The sequence below is a fragment of the Anoplolepis gracilipes genome, chromosome 13, assembly GCF_047496725.1.
Source record: "Anoplolepis gracilipes chromosome 13, ASM4749672v1, whole genome shotgun sequence".
NCBI lineage: Eukaryota > Metazoa > Arthropoda > Insecta > Hymenoptera > Formicidae > Anoplolepis > Anoplolepis gracilipes.
In genome coordinates, this window is record NC_132982.1 from 6,457,239 (window position 1) to 6,477,342 (window position 20,104).

A 20,104-nucleotide genomic window follows, 5' to 3' on the forward strand; every position below is an offset into this window, starting at 1 on the left:
ACATTGATTCTACGCGTGGCTGCTGATTCGTGTCGATTTCTTTTTAAGAGTGATATAGTCGCATACACACGCACGCACACGCATACACATCCGTATCCATGTATTGCAATCATCGAATATTATCTCTATAGACAATAGAGATATTGTGTGAATTTCCCATTGTTTATTCTTTGGAAAATCAAATCTAAAAAAAGTGATTGATACTTGAAAATTTTATTATCAAGAGAATTTCATATAAAACATGACGTGAACCGTGATTTTTCTATTAAACCAACAATTGTATTTTTTTATTTTATTTATACACCAGTTCTGAGAAAGGATTAATTATAATTTTATTATAATTTTATTATATTTTAACATTGAAATTTAACATATTGAAATGTTTGCAATTTTTTTAATAATTTATTACACTAAGACTTTAAAAATATATTGTATTATATATTGCTTACTCAATTATTTATTCGGTTAAATATTCAATGCATGTGTACCTTTAGTTACATAATAAATTTTATTAAGTTTTAACAAAATGTATATGTTTTTTATATCCCTGCAGAGAGATTTTATATTTATTAAATAAAATATACTCAACCTAAATTGAAATCATAAACAATAAATTTTCACATTATTGTTACGTTATTACTTTACTCCATGTTTATTAAATGTGTTAAAACGTGCATGAAACGAATTTAGCTCACTGTCCGATGTCGCAATATTCTAGCAGCTCTTCTCTTGTATTACCATCTGTTGGAACATTTTATATCGAAATATTTCAGCAACTGCGTACTTTAAAACTTTCATCGATAGTAGATATGTACTATTAAACTGCTGAGATAACACGTACTAATGATAATCGGTCATATTGGTTTATCAATTATTTTTGAATTTGTAGAATACGCTTGACGCCAAAATTTATCTGCAACTGTAAGTCTTTAATACCTCACTGATGTCTGAAATAGAAATATTTTATCGATTGTCAACAAAGATATCAACAGTCAATATATTATGAAAATGGATTTACTGATATTTTCTTACAATTGTGTGTTATCAATTCCTAACTATATTATCATATGATGGAAATTTCATTATATTGAATAATTGAATAATTTCATTGAAATATTATATAAATAATAAATTGTATAATATTTTTTATATGTATCAACAATCAATAAAGATAAAAATATAAGATACGTATAAATTAATAATCAAATAAGTTGAATAGATAAATTATTATTTTTTAATTAGATCATTGCTTCTTTATATATATACATATATGTATATATACTGTTTCTAAACAGAAAACTATTTTATTTTAAATATTATTCGATTATTTAATTTAAATCAATCAAATCTTCATATTATATATTAATTATGCAATTAAATACATATTTAAAGTAGTATAAATAAATAAATATTAATATGTAATAAATATAAATATTTATCTTCTGTAAAATGAAACATTTATAAGATTAAATATAATTTTTATCTTATATAAATTAAATATTTATTATCTTATATAAGTGTTATCTATCATCTCTCTTATCATATTCCACATTATTGACAAATGATAGAAGCTATTGAAAAAATAAATTTCGCTTTATAAAGGTTTATTTAAAGTCTCTTTTTTCTCTTTTAAATCATCGTCTATTTTTTACCGATTTAAAGCGACTTAAAGCAACTTTGCGTCAAGAGTTGAGACGATCCCTAAAAATCTCTCTATTGAACTAAAATCATGAAGGCAGATAAGGGTTATTCGACGAAATATTCACTCTTTTTTATAAAGGATTTAAAATTCTTTCAACATCACCGAAATTCGAAAGCGACGTTAAGATGCAGGACAATGCATGACTTGCGTCTTGCAGAGACATCAGGGAACGTTTTGATGAATGACAGGAAGTCAAAGAGAACTGAAAGGGGAAAGGGAATTCTATTCAGCGATTAATTGTTACGCTCATTACAGCTTGAGTCATCAAGCGGCCTCTCCGTGTGGCTCTCAATAAGTTAAATTGAGTGTGAATAATATTCAGAGCTGCGAATCCCTTCCCATCGAGAATTCGCGCCTTAATGTCTCTTTTCCTCGTTTAAACTGCCGCATTCTCTAACACGATATCCTAGAATCTCTGCTTTCTTTCTGAGCACAGCGATTTTTAATTGATCGTTAAAAGAACCTTAATTCACTTCGCCAACGGCTGTTTCGTGAATAAAGTCGATTCCTCTCAATTTGAGTTTCTCTCCGTTTTACAAGTTATTGTAAGATATGGATCGATTTCATTCACAAATTACATAATAAAGTCATCATATGCTAAATACTAACGTTTATTTAGATAACGTAGATAAAAATTAAAGAAAATTTTTATATATCTTTATATATGCTTGTACTTAATAAGTTTAATTTTTTTCTAAAATTATTTCATTCAATATATAAAATCTATTCGAACGATAAATATAAAATTTATATAATTTTTTGAAATATTAGTTATTAAATATTATTATTTTAAATACTACCATAATTTGGATCTCTTTATACATATTTAATCAATGTAGTTTCTCATAGTCAATTTTACTGTTGCGCATCGACCGATGAATTACAAACTTTTATTTTGTAATAAAAAACGACAAATATGTATAGATGTATATTTTAGAGTTATTAATTTTTTTATACTTTTACTTTTATTTCATACAAATTTAGATACTTTTTATATATTTGGCATATGTCCTGTAGAGGTACATAACTCTTCATCAAATTTTGTTTACAATTTAAATATATTAATAATTAAAGACAATTTAATATTAATAATTAAATTATTAATATTAAAAATATATTAATAATTGATAAGAATTAATCATATAATTACATATTAATAAAGCAAATATTAAGAATATAAAGGATTTAAGAAGATAAAATCGTAATAAAATAATTACATATTACATAATACATATCCTTGTTTATCAATTTTTTTACGTATAAATATAAAACATTTTCTCTTGAATATTAAATATTGCAGTCGCAACTATTATCTTTCTGGATTAAAGTGCAATCTCGAGCATTTGTAAAAATGACGTTATGCCGTGGGTTTTTAATGTACCGGCATAGCGAGAATTCCGTATTCATTGCAAGCACGCTCATTTTAATTAATTGTTGAAAGAAAATTTTAATTTACTCGCGTGTTAAATATTTCAAGAATGAAATAGCTTCTCATCTCTGATCTTATATAAGAAAGTTATTCAAATTATTTTTACTCTCGTAAGATTATTATTTAATAGAGATACATTTGTCGCGTATTCGAAAATTGAATAAATGTTTCATAATATAAAATAAATGATATCGCTTTATTTGTAAGGATCTCCCATCGACATAATTAGCATCACTTAATAAAAACTGCACGATGATGTTATTTTAATTGCGAGGGTAAAGAAGACAGGTGATAACAGTCTCTGTCTTTCAATGAGAGTAATTAAGAAAATTGCATCAATTTCTCAAGAGTTCAAACGTGCAACTATCTTAGAACGACGTTCGCTATATTTCGAGCGATGATATTTGTTCATCAAAAGCGAATTGCTATTTTCATTTTCTTGGACTTGCTAATTAAATGATTGTTATTCCCCGTTTTTACGCAATGAAAAATACAATTACTATAATTTTGTTTTTTAAATAAATATCACATAAGTTTTCGCAGTAAAAATACTCTGGATAATTAATTATAACATAACAGCAATCTTCATAATATACTGTTCTGTAATAATTAATTTATTCAAACTTTGTAAAATAAAAAAAAAGAAATAAAAAGGGTTAATTAAATCGAAACATATTTGCAGGACGCGAATGTAACGCAATTCGTAAGATGTTTAGCAATCCTTTACATCGGCGTTAATCTATAATATGCGATTCGTCTTGGATTCCGGAACAGCAAGTTTCCCACATTAATTAATTAATCCACGTTCTAATCGAACTTCGTTGTTTAGTGAACCGCGACTTCCAACACCGCTCACGATTTCATTGATCACGTTTTATTGTACGTACTCTATATCTCTCCATGTCTGCTTATGTAGAAGCAAAAATAGAAGCGGCATTACTCGTGGGATTGTTAAAATATTTATTAATATATTTATAGCGATTATTTGGCGCGAACAGTTCCTTTTCGATAGATAATCGATATCTTTGTAAGAATATATTTTTGCGCGAATCTAAAAACTGACGAAATCTCGAATAATGTCAAAGAGTTGAAAAAAATCAACAATTTAAACGGCGTATTTTTTTTTAATAAAGAACTTGTGGAATAAAGGATTTATACAAGCAATAACCTTAATGTTCGACAATAACATAGTTTCCCATAGTTTCCAGCACGGTCAATTTAAATGCCGGACTCGTTTATTACATTACTTATTATTACGTGCGCTGGTTTTTATTTATTCGACCGCGAAATTTCTATTGCTTCATCCAGCTCTGGGACGGATATTATTCTTATATCCTCAGGTTTTCAATGTTACTCCTGGGGAACCATCTCTCACGAGGTATGCACGCTGTATGCAAACCCATGTATTATTTTAGTATTCTATACTGCGCGATATTGTGTCAAAGAGTGAATCTTTAATACGCCACGTCGTAAATCTCGAATTCCGTTTCGTCTACATCTCATACCCCGTAACCGTTTATATGCTATGCGTTATTTACGCCTACAACGTAGTGCTTCTTTCAATATCCCTTTAGCAATGTTTCCTCAATAAAATCTACAACTCTATCGGCGTGTTGTCATCGAACCAAAAAGATAAAATATATCTTTATTATATCTTTCTACTAAGTTATTATATTTCTGATATTAAATGAAATTTCGTAGTGTTAATATTATAATATATTTACTCTCTCTCTCTCTCTCTCCCTCTCTCTCTCTCTATATATATATATATATATATATATATATATATATATCTTACTCTATATATATCTTATTACTATCTGCTTACTTATTAATATTACGTTACTAATATTATATTTTTAGTTTTCTTTGCATCGAAAATTACAACAAATCTAATACCCTTTTATATTTATACAAAAATGATAAATTGACAACATTTTAAAAGAAAATCAATGTAGAAAATTCTATTTTCATAGAATAAGTCTCATAGAGCAAAAAGTGCAGTCACTATGAATTCTTTATTAATTCAATATTTTTGATACAAATATTCGTTATTAAAATTTCAAATTTCAAATAACAAACTAAAGCAATTAACTATAAAATTATAACTTGATTAAATATACAAATAACTGTCATCAGAATTCAATAATCTAATTAGAAATCTATTAAATCATGAGAATATTCTTCGACTCAAAAGTTCGTCATAAATATAGAATTTATTTCAATTTAAAAAATCCAACATTTTCATGACATTGCAAAATACGCTATAAAATTCCGCTTAGTCACATGACTTATCTCACCATATCGAATCAACTCGCAATATCTCATGTATTATTTTATAGTCCCTTTCGCCTTTCCGTTTTATTTTTTTTTTTTTTCGTGCGAGAATAAACGCAAACAACGCGAGTATTATTCCGCGCGTATACCGTGTGACTCATAAGTATCACGTCGAGAATGACTGAATCCGTCGGGGATTTGTTTTCCATCGCATCGTGTGTAAAGGATATGGATGCTCGAAAGCAATACATGCCACGACAGAGGTATCCGCACACTGGTCCTATCCATCTGATCGAGATCCCGCAATCCTTTGATCCCATTCGGATTCAAAGTTCGTAGTCTAGGAGAATTCGCGAGATCGACAAGTTGGAGAAAGTATTGAACTATCCATCGGAATTTTTATTATTTCATTGACTATATATGCATAAATATTGTCATGTGCACTGAAATGTTTCCTCTAAAGATTGAATATATCAAAAGATATAAAGTTTTCTTCAATTAAATCATAACATTTTATCTCCAAATTGTTTCTCAATTTTGTATGTTAAACTATATATAATTTTATTACTGTAATGTGCGAATTACGATTAAAAGATTGGAAATTAATAGAGATATTTAATAATATAAATGATTATTATTTATACGTATATATATATATATATATATATATATATGTATCATGTTATTATTGTTTGTAGTAAATATCAGATAAATTATTATTCAAAATCATGTACGTACAAATACATCGTTTTTCATTCTTTAAATTCTTTTGCTTGCTACTTGGTGACGTCAACTCCCAGTCAATGCTTCAAATAGAAATTTTTGTTGAGAAGTAAATATTAAAAATACGACGACATTCATTTCTATTCTCGCGGCTGCAGACTCGTGGAATCTTGTCGAAACTTTCGTCGCAATCTCGAGGAGCAAGTACTACGGCCCGACAGCTACCACCTGCTACTCCCACAATATTATTCTCGTAAAATTTTTATCAAAAGCACGTCGAACACTGTGGCCCACTATCGCTTGAACGCGTATTGCACTTAGAAGATCTGAAAAATATATATAACATATAATCGCAATATCTCAAGTCTGTGATTTCATATTAATCTTTTGGTGCTTCTCGCGCATTTGTTGATATATTTTAATTATTAATATACACAATAACTTAGTCAAGAATTTTGCAGTTGTGCGTAGATCTTGTCTGTCCAAGATCTCAGCCGTGTAATTCAGGAACGGAACTTTGTATCTTGAAAGTATCGTAATACAATTATGAATTACGCTGAAAGTGTCCAAAACTTTCCGCTATACTTCAATTAATAATAAAATTTTTAATACATATATGTATCAAAATTATTCACGCTTATTTATATTATAAATGCAAAACCTGCATTCTATCGACATATCTTCAAAAGATCAATAAATAAGAATACTTCTACCTTAATTTAATTACGCTTTAAAAGATCTCTACAATATTATTATTATCTTATTGTAATTTATTCTTATTTTTACAATAGATTATTTCAATTTTAATCATTGAGTTACGTTCGATATTTTAATAACAAAAAAAAAAAAAAAAAAAAGATCACAAGTAATCGCATCAAATATCGCGAATGTATTATAAATTAATGAATTTAAAGCTATATTTTTAATCGCGAAATTTGTATATCATCGTGTGTACACGCCACTTGGAAAATGTCGAATTCACATGTGATAAATAAATATACGAGACCGGACTCACGACAACTTCTCCGAAATAGAATTTTCTAGCACGACGGGTCGGAGAGACGCGAATATTTCTGCACGTACACAGAGTTCAAATTATCCTAAAATTACACCAGTCCTCGTCCGTATATTTTGTGTCGCGCTTCCTCCCACGCATCACGTTGATTACACTTTATGCGCATCTCTCGCGATCATAATGCACGTTGCATTACGGGGACATTTAGTGTATCTCGAAATTGTCCGCGGTGCCAAAGATCACGCAGTAATTATAATTGTATTTTTAAAAAATCTCTCGCACAGGCTTCACTTTATTAGACCTATTAGAGATTGTACGTGATTAGATATATTTTATTGTAGCATATATTGTAAAACTAACGCAATGCATTGTGTTTTGCGAATAATATCGCGACGAAATATTTTAATTCTCTGTCATAGACTTTGCGTAAGAAAATTGTGCTAATTGTGAAATAATTTGTGAGATAATAAAGCCGACAAATGTTAAAATAATAAGTTGATAAAGCAACTGAAAAACCTATATAATATATAAATCTAAAATTTTTTATTAAATTTTTTTATTTATAATAAAGAAAAAATAATGCAGTTACTTATGCATCATATATGCATAAGTAACTGCATTATGTCATATCTTTTTTTATTACTTAATAATATAAAATACGTATATAAAATCATTCTAATAATAGGGTGGTGACAAGTCTCAACGTTATTACTTACCGGAAGTTCTACTAAAAAAGACTCGCATGTTATTATTTAGTAATATCGTCGCTATTGTACTAATTTTTTACGACATTAGTTAGTGCCAAAGCATGTTGGCTTGTCCGCAGGATAATATTAATGACCCTTCATAAAGACCGCGATAATGAATCACAGCGACGAAGGTGGTTCGTCGACATTATACAAGGAAGAAAATGGCTAAGATTTTGAGCATAATCTGCGATATTTTTTATATACCAACTACAATTGCGCATCAATTAAAAATTTTCGCTTATGTTGATTTCTTACTCTATATCAAATACTGATCACTTTAACAAGAATAACTAAGTAAAAATTGCATTTGTTGACAAAAGATGAGCGCCTCATATAGCAAATGTATGCTTCTGACATAAAAATGGCGTCTTCTAAGTGCATTTTGTCTTTTCCCAGACTGTCACGAGGAACGACATTAAAGCTTCTATTAGTGTCCTCATAATTTCTCACAAATATTTCCGAATCAACGATTTTCAGCTCCTATTGCTGGACGGGTACGTGCTTATTCCTCCTTTGAATCCATCTGTCGTCCGCAGTTTCCCCCATTTTTAATTGAATTTTTTCTCCCACGAGGGAAGTAATTTATCCTTTTTATCTCCGAGCAAAATCGCGGATTCCAATTGAAAGAAAGTTGAACTAGTGTCTTCCCCAGATGACCGGCCGGTCACCAGGGGTGCTCCGAAACACGATAAGGTTAATACCTCAAAATCATTATCGAGCTCGGCTGTGTAATGGTGTGCAAAAAGCCAGCACCGATATCTATATATGACATGCGCATAAAACTCTCTTAATCATAGATTAATTTTCGATATAACATCACTTTTCAATATATAATTGAGTATCTAATTATAAATATATTAAATTAACATTACAATTATAATTCCGAGGATTATAAATACAATCAATAATCTGAAAGTCAAGTTAAATCTGATATTTTCTCGACTATTGCTTTCAAAAACAAAAATTATATTTTATTGATTAAATTAATAATTAAATAAAAGTAACATTAATTTAATTATAAAACTAATTTTTTTAATTTAATTTTAAAACTTTCTCGAGAAAAAAGAAAGAAAGTACTTTATTTATATTATTCTATATGTATCATTTTTTTCTACTCTATTTTTTTAAGTACATATCCAATGTTGCGTTAAAGTATACATATTAGTTTATTATTTTTTTTTTTATTTTAAAATATTTTCCTCCGAGAACATTATTTGGAATATAAATTTTTATTCTACGTTTGTCTCTGGAGTTTAACATTCTAGTTTTTATTCAAAATTATATTATTATTCTAAGAGTGTATGAATTACTTATTCCGAAAGTATGATTATCTAAGGAGAGGAACATTTTCGTGGGTGAAGTGCGCGGACGATTTTTTGCAATTCGGAACGGCACGAGTTTGCTGCAGTTCGGTTACTAAAAACGAAAAGGAAACCGCGAATGGACTCGCGCGTCAGATGAAAAATGAGCCGCGGAACAATACGAAATCGGCAAAATGAATTAAACGCTCGCGGGGGAGCTTTTTTCTCGGACAATGGCCGCTTCCACGACATCCGCAAAGAATTAGGGCAAAAAAGAATAAAAAGTAGTCATCGCGATGGTTATCTACTGCTAATAAACCATACGTATTATTATTGCGGATGATTTGACTTAATCATTGGAGGTTTGAGCACAAATTTCTTTCTTTACAGGATTAAACTTGCACGTGTACATAATTTATGACAAATTTAAATAAAAAAGAAGACAAAAAAAATATACTATGCGCAGATATCTTGTAAGATTACTCATTCCCTTTTTATCTTGACTATCTAAATAATTAAATTAATAATTAATTTCATAAATAATTAATTTTGTTGAATTCGAATAAAATGCATATGCTTAATAATCTTTCTTAATTTTTTTGAGACGCGATGTATTTAATAATCTTTAATCTTTTACTACATCTTTTGGGAGAACACGAATATGTATGTACTTGACACTTAACGCATTTAATTCCTAAGCCCATCGTATATACATAGATATGACACGCAGGGAATGAAAATCTATTTCAACGAGCGAGTTGCAATGTGTATTAAGAAGATTGAAGGAGTTGAGGCACAATAAAAACCGCGTGAGAAGACAAAGTGGAAAAAATGATAACGGGGAATAAAGCACGGAGACGAGATGCAATAAAGTGTTAAAACAAAACGGGAATGATGAGCTACAAAGAGGAAAGGAACAAAAAATAAAAACGAAAGATATAATGAGAATTAGATTGAGAGGAAAGGCACGAAATGTGGAAAGAAGGAGAGAGGAAACAATGATGTGAGATGTGAAAACGGAATGAGATTCGGTGAAATGAGAGGGGAAAATAACAGTATAACAAAGCGAAGGCGCGCGACGAAAGCAGATAGGAATTAAGAAATATCATATTCACAAGAGAGAACAGTGGGAAGAACGATAAGGGGATAAAGCGAGAAAAATGAGTAGCGCGAATAAACGTACCGACGCGTATGTATGCAGGTGTCTCTACAAAGGATAACAAAAGAGTCGAGGACATGTAATGAGAGAAAGAGAACGACGCGGTGAAGCCATGCTACGGGATACTATAAAAGAGACACAGCGGAAAGAAAGGAAATCAGTAAAATTACGTAAGCAGAGATCGAGAGGAAAATGATAAAGCTGGAGCAAAGTTCGTGAAAGCGGAGGTAGAGGAAAGCGCGCGGAAGAGTTGTTTACTTTTGAGATACAAAGAAGCGACAATGTTAAGCGACAAAAGAAGATGAAGATATAAAAGAAAGCTAACAACTTTTCTTTTTATTTTCAATTCTTTCTGAATGCTGATGAAATTTTTTAATCGCCTAATATGTAAATATGTTCGCTGCATTTTACACAAGTTGTGAATTGATTTTATCACAATTATATATTCATCCGTTACTAATACAAATGCACCTTCACGTACGGTAATTAAATGTGTAACAGAGCGGAAGAGTGTATTGCGCTACGATGTATAAAACCGAAAGGATTAATGAATACACCTTAGATTATACCGTTAACTAACCGGAACTCATTTTCCGTGATAAACAGATAGAGAAAGATGAATTTAATTATAAATTAATGATGATGTAATCATATTGTTCGGCGTAATCGCGTTGTGATGATGTAATCGTTGTAACCAGTTTAATTAATAAGTCTGTGTATATACATACATACATATACATATACATATATACATACTATATATATATATATATATATATATATATATATATATATATATACAGACAGTAGAATACATGTTAACATTAAAATAATTTAATTTAAAAATATTGTTATATATAAATATTTAATTATTTATTCTACATGAATGTTATAGATAAACATATACAGATAACAATCTTTGTCGTACATAAATTTAAAAATTAAATAATTTATATTTTTTTATTATTTATAATTTATATGTAACGAAATATAATCAACAAAAGTTTTCAGCTTATATAATATAAGCCTATTGTAAAACATCAGCTCTTTATTCCAAATAATATAGAAATCGCATGTCTTTTGGTTGAAAGTTAGGCAGAAAATACGCGCGTATTCTTGCAATAATTTCCATCTCGTGACTTGAGAATGACAACCATATTATCCATGTGTTGCGAACATACGGGGAGGGACGAGAGAGGGAGGGGGAGGGACGAGCAATGATAGAGCAAAATGACGAGGGAGATCGCTCCATTACGCGGACATGCTTGCGATGTGCTCGACAGAGACATTCTGTACGATAGGGGAAAGCGGCTGAGTCCTTGTAAAGATATTAGGTGGCGGGTTTGGGCGAGCACGGAAACCCCATCAGCTCGGGGCTCGTAAATTTTCTCGGAGAACCGCCGAAACTCTAGGCGAGTAGGCCTACATAAGAATATACTGCAGCCCCGAGTTGCTTTCAATCCGCGACGAGACTTCCTACCCTTGACTACTCAATCCCATTCTTACGTCCCTTCGCAGTCTTCTTGTCTTCTTGCAAATAGAAGTAAATGCAGATGACACCCTCCCTCGGGATAAGCTTATGTCAGTGATTTAACACCCTCATACATTACTCGATTCTTTAATTTGTCGCATTCTTTCATATGTCACATAATTCATCTTCAATATAATAAATAAAATATAAATAAAAAAATCTTATATAATATATTCAAGTTAATAATATATATATAGTATAAAATATTAAAAGATGTGCAGTGACGTAATAAAGTAATAAACATATCTGTTCTTAAATTTCTATCGTTCGCATAATTTGTTTGTCTATATTAGATACTTTTTATTTAATGCGCAAAATTTTTGCATTTTATCTTTATCTTCAATCTTTTACAAAGAGTATCTTGCATTAACGAGACATCTACAGTACAAAGTCTACAAGATATCCGGTTGCTCGATATTCAGTCATATATACTTTCTTCGGTTCTGAATACATAAAAATTATACTTCCACAAAGTTTCGTGTTAACGGTCCTTCAGATCGAAACTTTTCTTACGGCCCACGGCAATGTTCGATAAATCTTCTTCTGGTGGACTAGTAATTTTTCTCTCATGTATAGGGTGCCCGAAATACCCTGCAACTTTTTTCATAATTTAAATCGGTTGAGTAACTCGGAAGAAATCATTCCTTAATGACAATTTCATTGAATGACATTTCTCTTGGCAATATAGTTATATGCAAAATAAAACTGTATTAAGAATAAAAATTAAATTTTTACATTAAAATAAATTAAAGAATAGATTTGTAAAATTCAAAAAAATTGAAGAATTCTCTTACTTTAAATTTCTTAATACTAAAAAGTCACTGCTGTCTCGGAAAAGAATCAATACCGAATTGATCAAAGAATTTGTAGATGAAAGGAACTATGGTGAACGTGGGTCACTCTGTATACACACATACACGAATATGCGCATACACGAAAAACGTACATATTCAGAGACCTTTAAGAATTTTTCCGGAAAAGTTAAGGAGTAGTTGCTAGATAGACGCAAAAAGACCGCCGCGAATACATGCTCTTGCACTTTTTCGCGCGAAAAGATTGCTGGATGAATGTTGAAACATTCACGCGCGCGCTTGCACGAACGCATTGTAGGTATATAGCAAATATCTTCCGCTCGCATTTTATTCTCATCGATAAAATATCACCTTACCGTCCATATAAGAAGATGCAAAAGAATCGTTATCCATTTTGTTTCGCCTTATTTGCTTCTTTTATTGCAAAATTATAAATATCTATTGTACAATCTAAATATATTAAAAAATAATACACTCTCTCTTTAATCGCTATATATTGAATAAATCAATCTTAGATAAATTTTCAATTATAAGCTGCACTACGTACACACAAAATTGAAATAATGACGTAAATTGCTTAATCTGAGAATATTACCTATATACAGTGGCGTAGTCAGGGGGGGGGGGGGGCTATAGGGACTCGAGTCCCCCCCCCCAAGATTTCAAGTCTTAGTGACTTTTCTTGAGAAAAGTCTATGAATTTCAGCCAAAGAAATATTTTTAGCCCCCCCCCCCCCCAAAAAAAAACCTAAGTCTGGCTACGCCACTGCCTATATACATACATTATTCTATGATGTATTTGTAATATTTATACTCGTAATGCATAATATCTAAATACTTAATATTTAATATCAAAATTACACGATCTATATAGTAGTATAAATAAGTAAATAAGCAATACATCTCTTTAAATCAACGCCCATCAGGCATATAATTTTATAGGTAATTACATTTTGTCAATATTGCTGGTTAGTGACTTTGAATGTTGCCAATTTGTTTATGCATGTCATTATCAATACTATATTCTAACGATAGCAGCTAGACACGGCCTAATGTAGCCAAACCTACATTTGCGAATTTAGGTACTATCAATATTGACGTACCGCTAAATAAACATGAGCAAACTAAGTACTCTAATATCCAATGCCAATAAGTATTTAAATATGTATGTGTGTGTGTATATATATTAGCTATATTAAATTTTGCATTAAAAGCAAACAACGAAAAGTGCGGAATTATGTATGTGTGTACAAGATGCATCGTAAGATACCATATCATGCAATTTATTATAATATACTCGTACAATATATAGAAAATTAAATATTTAATTATTTGTTTCTTTTTTAATCTGCACAATTTAATATACACACACACACACATATATATATATTATACATATATATTATATATTGTATATTGTATATTGTATATTGTATATATTATATATTGAATAAAAGTATTTTGTATACAATATATATATGTATGTATATTTTACAATATATATATGTATGTATATTTTATGTTGCAAAATATTTCCGTCAGTCAAAGAGACTTTGCAGAAAGAGTTTCATTTCTTAATATCACATATTTGAAACTAAAACTGAAGCTTAAAAATCAAAAGACCATGTTGTTATTTCGATTTGAATCATAGTATAGATGCGGAAACGACAAGAAGACGAAAAAAGCTACAGGAACAAATTCAAAGTCGATATCTCCTTCTGTCTTCCAGCCTGAATAACATGCATTAGCCTTTCGCGAGATTAGAGAGGAGTTTGAGAGAGGATGAGAGGGAGAGAGAAAAAAGGTAGAAAAAGAAGTGAAAGAAAGAAAAGGTAGACACGAGCAGCGGGAGAAAAAGAATCCGGAGCGGAGGCTCCGCGCGGTACGACGGGGTACGGAAGGACAGTACGGGATTAGCATATTATTTACGCGCGACATCCCTCAGTCACAGAGAGAGGCGAGGGTCCGAGAACGGAGTCGACTAAACTTTAAATCTCCTGCCCGAATAATACCTCGTCCTCGTGCTCCGGCCACTCGGCGCGTCTCACCTCATTAAAGCGCGAGATGCCCGGGAATTTCCTGGCCGTTCGAACGGCGCCACCCGCACCCCCGTCCATCATTTTCCCGAGGGACGCACCGGGGCACGTACGCGAGCCCCTGGGCCACGCGACGTTACGCAAGAAAGTCGCGCGTTCATTTCGAGTCTAATTTACCGTGCGGCGATCGTGGTGAATGCATTATAGCGCGACAGTCCTATACGTAGCAGTCACGGTGTTACGTGTCCGACAGGTGAGCGAAGAGCTTGAAACCGGGGAATAGGAGAATTGCAAGGACGAAGAGAAGGGAAGGGGTAAGAGGGAGAGGAGGAATAGGGACCGAGGAATTAACGTTTCGCCTGAGCCTAACGAGGTAAATAGGATTATATCATGCGATATCGATTGCTCCATAGTTACACCACGGATGCTGCTGTGTGCAATGTGATCTGTGACATGGCGAGATGGACAAATGTCACGATAGAACAAAGGATCGCGATAACGAACGCTGGTCATCGGAAATAACTCTTTGTCCCGAGGATGATCTTTTATTTTCATGATGTATCCTTTGAGTACTTCAAGGTCAATTTTTCTTTAATCTCAAATAGTTTTTAAAGGCTTATAAATCGTGAACATAAAACATTCTCTTCATAAATTACATTTATTAATTAAGAGTAACAAAATATAACAAACAGGTAATATATATATATATATATATATATATATATATATATATATATTTTTCAGACTACTTTGAAATCTTTATTTATATGACTAAATATTATGACGAGTGAAATTCACAGTTATACATTTACTCTGAACATGTACACATTCGCAATCTCTTTACTTAATTTAATTGAATTGAATTTAATTTATCTCTAAGTAATTTCGACCAAAATAGAATGTCTTTATATAGGAACGTTTCATATTACTACGAAACTGCTGATTTAATTCCCAACAAAGAAGATTAGGTGAGAAATTGAGGTATATATATATATATATATATATATATATATGATAGCTTTATTACTAAAATGCAACCCTATAGATAAAATGACACACGCAAATAATTTCAAATCGTTCATTTTCATTTCCATATGATACGCAAGTTGTGTTAATACAACGCTTTATTACTTTAATGATGGACAATTACCGTGTAACGATCTTAACGAAGCAAATGATATTTCCAGCGACACATTATAGTTGTATTGAGAGCGTAAACCATCTAAGGTTTACAGCGCATCAATTTAATAGGCTAGGGTTTAATACTTGTAACTGCGTTAAAGCATCGCTTGACAAAGATACAAAAGTTATCAAAGTCGAGAGAAGACGTAAAAAGTTTTAGAACATTTGATCTTGAAGAGAAAGTGACGCTATGTTTGAAGAGAACAGTTTATCGTTGCTCTGGAGCTTCTTGCCAACGGGTTGACATAGTCGTTTGTAGCGAAAAAGCCTGTGCGCGATGCGAGCTTAACTCTCGCATTAGGCGCCGCCAAGTCACGAGTACACGTGCGCTTCTAATTAATCCAGAACAAGTCCCTCGGCAAGCTGCAATCATATTAATCGACGTCGCTCTCCGCCCCGAAACTTGAGCACCGCGACGCACACACTTTATATTTAGCCGCCAAATTACGGTAAACAATTACGGTCTAATACACGGCCGGTGATCAAGCAATTATTATAAAAGCCCAGTCGCTATCAATCACCACGGGCTGATAACGCCCGATAACTGACATCCCGTTTCGAGAGGTCAAGCCACACCTATCGGACCGCTCGTTATTTATCTTGCAAAAAAGAAATTATTGCCGTAACCGTCGGACCCGGGATGATAAGCGTCTGATATATATTTTTGAAAGTGAGGAAGGAACAACGAAGTTGAGAGGCTATAGCTTCGCGCATTCGACGTATTTCTCGATGGTTGGAATCTCACGATTACGATCGTACAGCTTTCCGCATTTAGGTCGTTAATTAAATTACTTTGCAAGTTTTAATTTATATATAACTTGACAAAACTATATGTGACATGAACAGCATTTTTAATAAAATGTTAAATACGTTGAATAACGATTAAGTAGATATTAAAGTTATTTAATATCTGAAATTATTTTAATACTTTCTTATTTACTTATATAATGTTATTCTTTCTTTTAGAGAAATATATTAGAATTATTATATATAATTACAGGAAAATAATTTAAGTAGAAAATTATTGCGTAAAAAAAATACTTGTAATAAATAATTAATTCAAATTATTTATTCGTTGTATGCTTCAAATCTGCTAAATAAAATATACTTTCAATATTCATATTTGTCCGAATTTTGAATTTTTGCAAGGCATTGCGAATCAGTTTCTACATGTATGTTATAAATATCTTGAACAGTGTCATAAATATTCGAAAAGAACATCTGTAGAAAAATCAACAGAATCCGCGTTAGTGGTTTACAATATAACAATCGAATTACGATCAAATCAATCAATAAGATTAAGACAATGCACAATAATAAACGACATTTTCACATTTCCATATTGCTATGTTAAGTTTTTATTGTCTTACATTGCGCAAGAAAAACCGGAATTATTAAACGGCTTCGATCACACGAGACCTGTTGATAGTTGACCTATATACGTACTTATGTATACTCATGTATACTCACTAGGTGTTTCTGATAAATTGTGTCTCGTTCAGTAAATATATTCTAGACGAACATCTAAACTGACCATCTTTAAATATAAGAACAGCTTTGAAAAATGTAGATATATAATTAAATCTTCAGAGCATTTAAAATATTTTACGTGAAAACAAAATAATTCGTATTCAGTTTTTTTTTTTAGTAAAATATTCTTTAATTTAAATTTGTATCAAATATCTATTAGTTAAAGCACAATGAGCTTAAAATTATTCTTATATTATCTCTAATTATTTATTGAAATTTTATTGTCGCATGAGTATTTAAGAACGTGATCGTGACACACGCTTTTCAGAAATTTTGCAAAATCGAAATTCTGAAAATAAACGAAAAAAGATGAAGATTAGACCGTCGCGAATTTGCCAAACTTTCTTCCTCGTTGCGACGAGAGAGTCACATATGCTCGCTATTGTTTCATTACTGAATACACGTTGGCGATCACGTCGCAATTGCTTCGCTTTAATACCGCAGCTTAATATTCAAAGCTTGCACCACGATGGACTCGCGCAGGTCATCATCTCTCAGGTAGACAAGTCGAAATGGTATTTATGTCCCCGTGCTATCTCGCGTCGCGACAATATTTTCACCTCTTCTTCGTGCTCTATTCTGCCCCATTGGGTAATGGAACATATTTCGAAGCGCGACGTCTCACGGATAATTCCAGGTGGAAACGCTGAACCGAGCACTTTTTTGAAGCATAGTTTTATTTGCGCCATTTTTATGCTGTTTTGGAGGCAGCGTTTCGCTGCGCATCCCAATGCACCAGTTCCATCTTATTCGAAATATGTTGTTCCATCTTATTTCCCGCGACTGCGAGGTCGATTATCTCAAGACAGACGGCACTTTTATTCCGCAGGACTTTTATTGTTTGTAATAATATTTATTTTATTTTCTTTATTTGTAAATTAAAATCTCAAATTAGTTTCATGTTTGCGTTACGCAATTTCATCGCAGTTTTATTCCCAAGCTTTTGACTCACTAATGTAATAAATTGATAATTTAATAGATTTTGAAAAAAATGTGTAAAGAAGATTCAGTTAAGAATAATTAATAATTGTTTTATAATTGCTCTTGAAAAAGTTGAATGAATAATATAAATTGTCATAATCTACGGATTTCTCGGATTTATTAATAGTTTCATCTTACATTAAATTATCAATTTCTTTTACGCTAATAAGCACACATGTAGAAATTTCATCTCTCAAGAACGTTGGAACGTTGTTTTATTGTTAATATCTTGAAACTATGTATTAACTATTTATTTCGATATTGAATGAAATTCGAAATCCGGTGTTGAAAATTCACCGAAAAGTTTTGGAAAGCTGGTGAATTTTGTCGAAATGCCGAACGCGTGAGTGGCCGGTTTAAGCGAGAATCGTGCCGATACAAGCGCATGTATATTCGAGCATCGAAGAGAGGATTCGAGCCGACTTTATGTAGTCAACATATCGTTGTTGTATGAAATTTTTAACAGAAACCACGTGCAGTGACAATGAATTTTCGATGTCGGAAGAAATGCGGTATAAAAGTGATCCGTTTATTGTTTTAGCGTTTTCAGAAAGTAAGATCTTGAACGAAGATATCGTCTTAAGAATAACTTTGCGATTTATGCTATAGTCGGTGCGCGCGACGCGTGTTCAACGTATCGAGATAATAAACAGAAAATGGTAAGATGGAAAGAGACCCACAAAGGAAAACACAAATGAAAAAACACTTTTAGATAGAAGTAATTAAATTAGTATAATCTCGAGTTACATATTATTCCGACGACCGAATACTATTTTTTTTAAAATTATTGATCGCGTTTTTCTCCTTACTTATTTATTAAAGGAAACTTGATTAAAAACATAATACATTTTTTTTTATTTAACACATATGTGCAATAATTTTAAAAAATAATTTTTTTAAAGAGTTATTTCATAATATTGCATGAAAAGTTTTTGAATAAAAATAGTTTATTGTGTTGAAGCGAGTGTAGCTGAAGATTTTTTAACTTACGTAACATTGTACTGGTTTTCATAACATGAGAGAATACATTAAATTAATCATGTAATTTTATGCATTATTTTTGCGAACTTAACTATATTTTAAAAAAATATTTTTGCTTTATTAAGAAGACTAATATTTTTTATACCTTTTTTTACAATAGTACAACATGTTGATGATTTATACATCATACTAGATAATTTATATCCTAGATGACATAATGCATTTTAAATCAATTAAAATTATATATTAAATAAAAAAATATTAATCAATTATTAAAAATTTATCTATGATTCGTGAGAAGTTTAACAGGTAGTAAAAGAGAAAATTGTAGTCTACATGTCAACTAACTATGTATATCTATCAACTATCTATCTATCAAGGAGGGAATCATTTTACCCTACTTTACTTGATGCATAAATCGAAATCGGCCCTCCTTCCATTACAGAGATACGCAAAAGTCGGACACACCTGTAACTCTAAAAAGAACAAAAAGAAAAAAGTATCTCTCTCCATTCCTCTCGTCTGTCTAATACGCGAAATCATACGATTGAAGAGTAAGAGTCGGTAGTCCTTATCGACCAGCACTGAATCATCTGGCGAAACCACACCAGATCGCGATAATTCGCGGGTAACCACGGTGGATCGGGTCGCTGGGATAGAGAGACAGCGGGAACGTCATCGTCGCGTCGTAAGGAT

General features: G+C 31.4%; 1 long non-coding RNA gene across 5 annotated transcripts in view; it reads right to left on the minus strand.

Annotated features, from left to right (window-relative positions):
* Positions 1-20,104, minus strand: part of LOC140672214 (uncharacterized) — a 214,800-nt gene that overhangs the window by 12,515 nt on the left and 182,181 nt on the right. The window contains exon 5 of one of the 5 annotated variants that reach the window (XR_012047854.1): positions 6,147-6,457. The exons of 3 other annotated variants lie outside the window; for them this stretch is intronic. This is a non-coding gene — a long non-coding RNA (uncharacterized lncRNA). Of the gene's footprint in view, positions 1-697; positions 948-6,146; positions 6,458-20,104 lie in introns of those variants that run through there. One more of the 5 variants, XR_012047858.1, reaches the window with a different exon arrangement.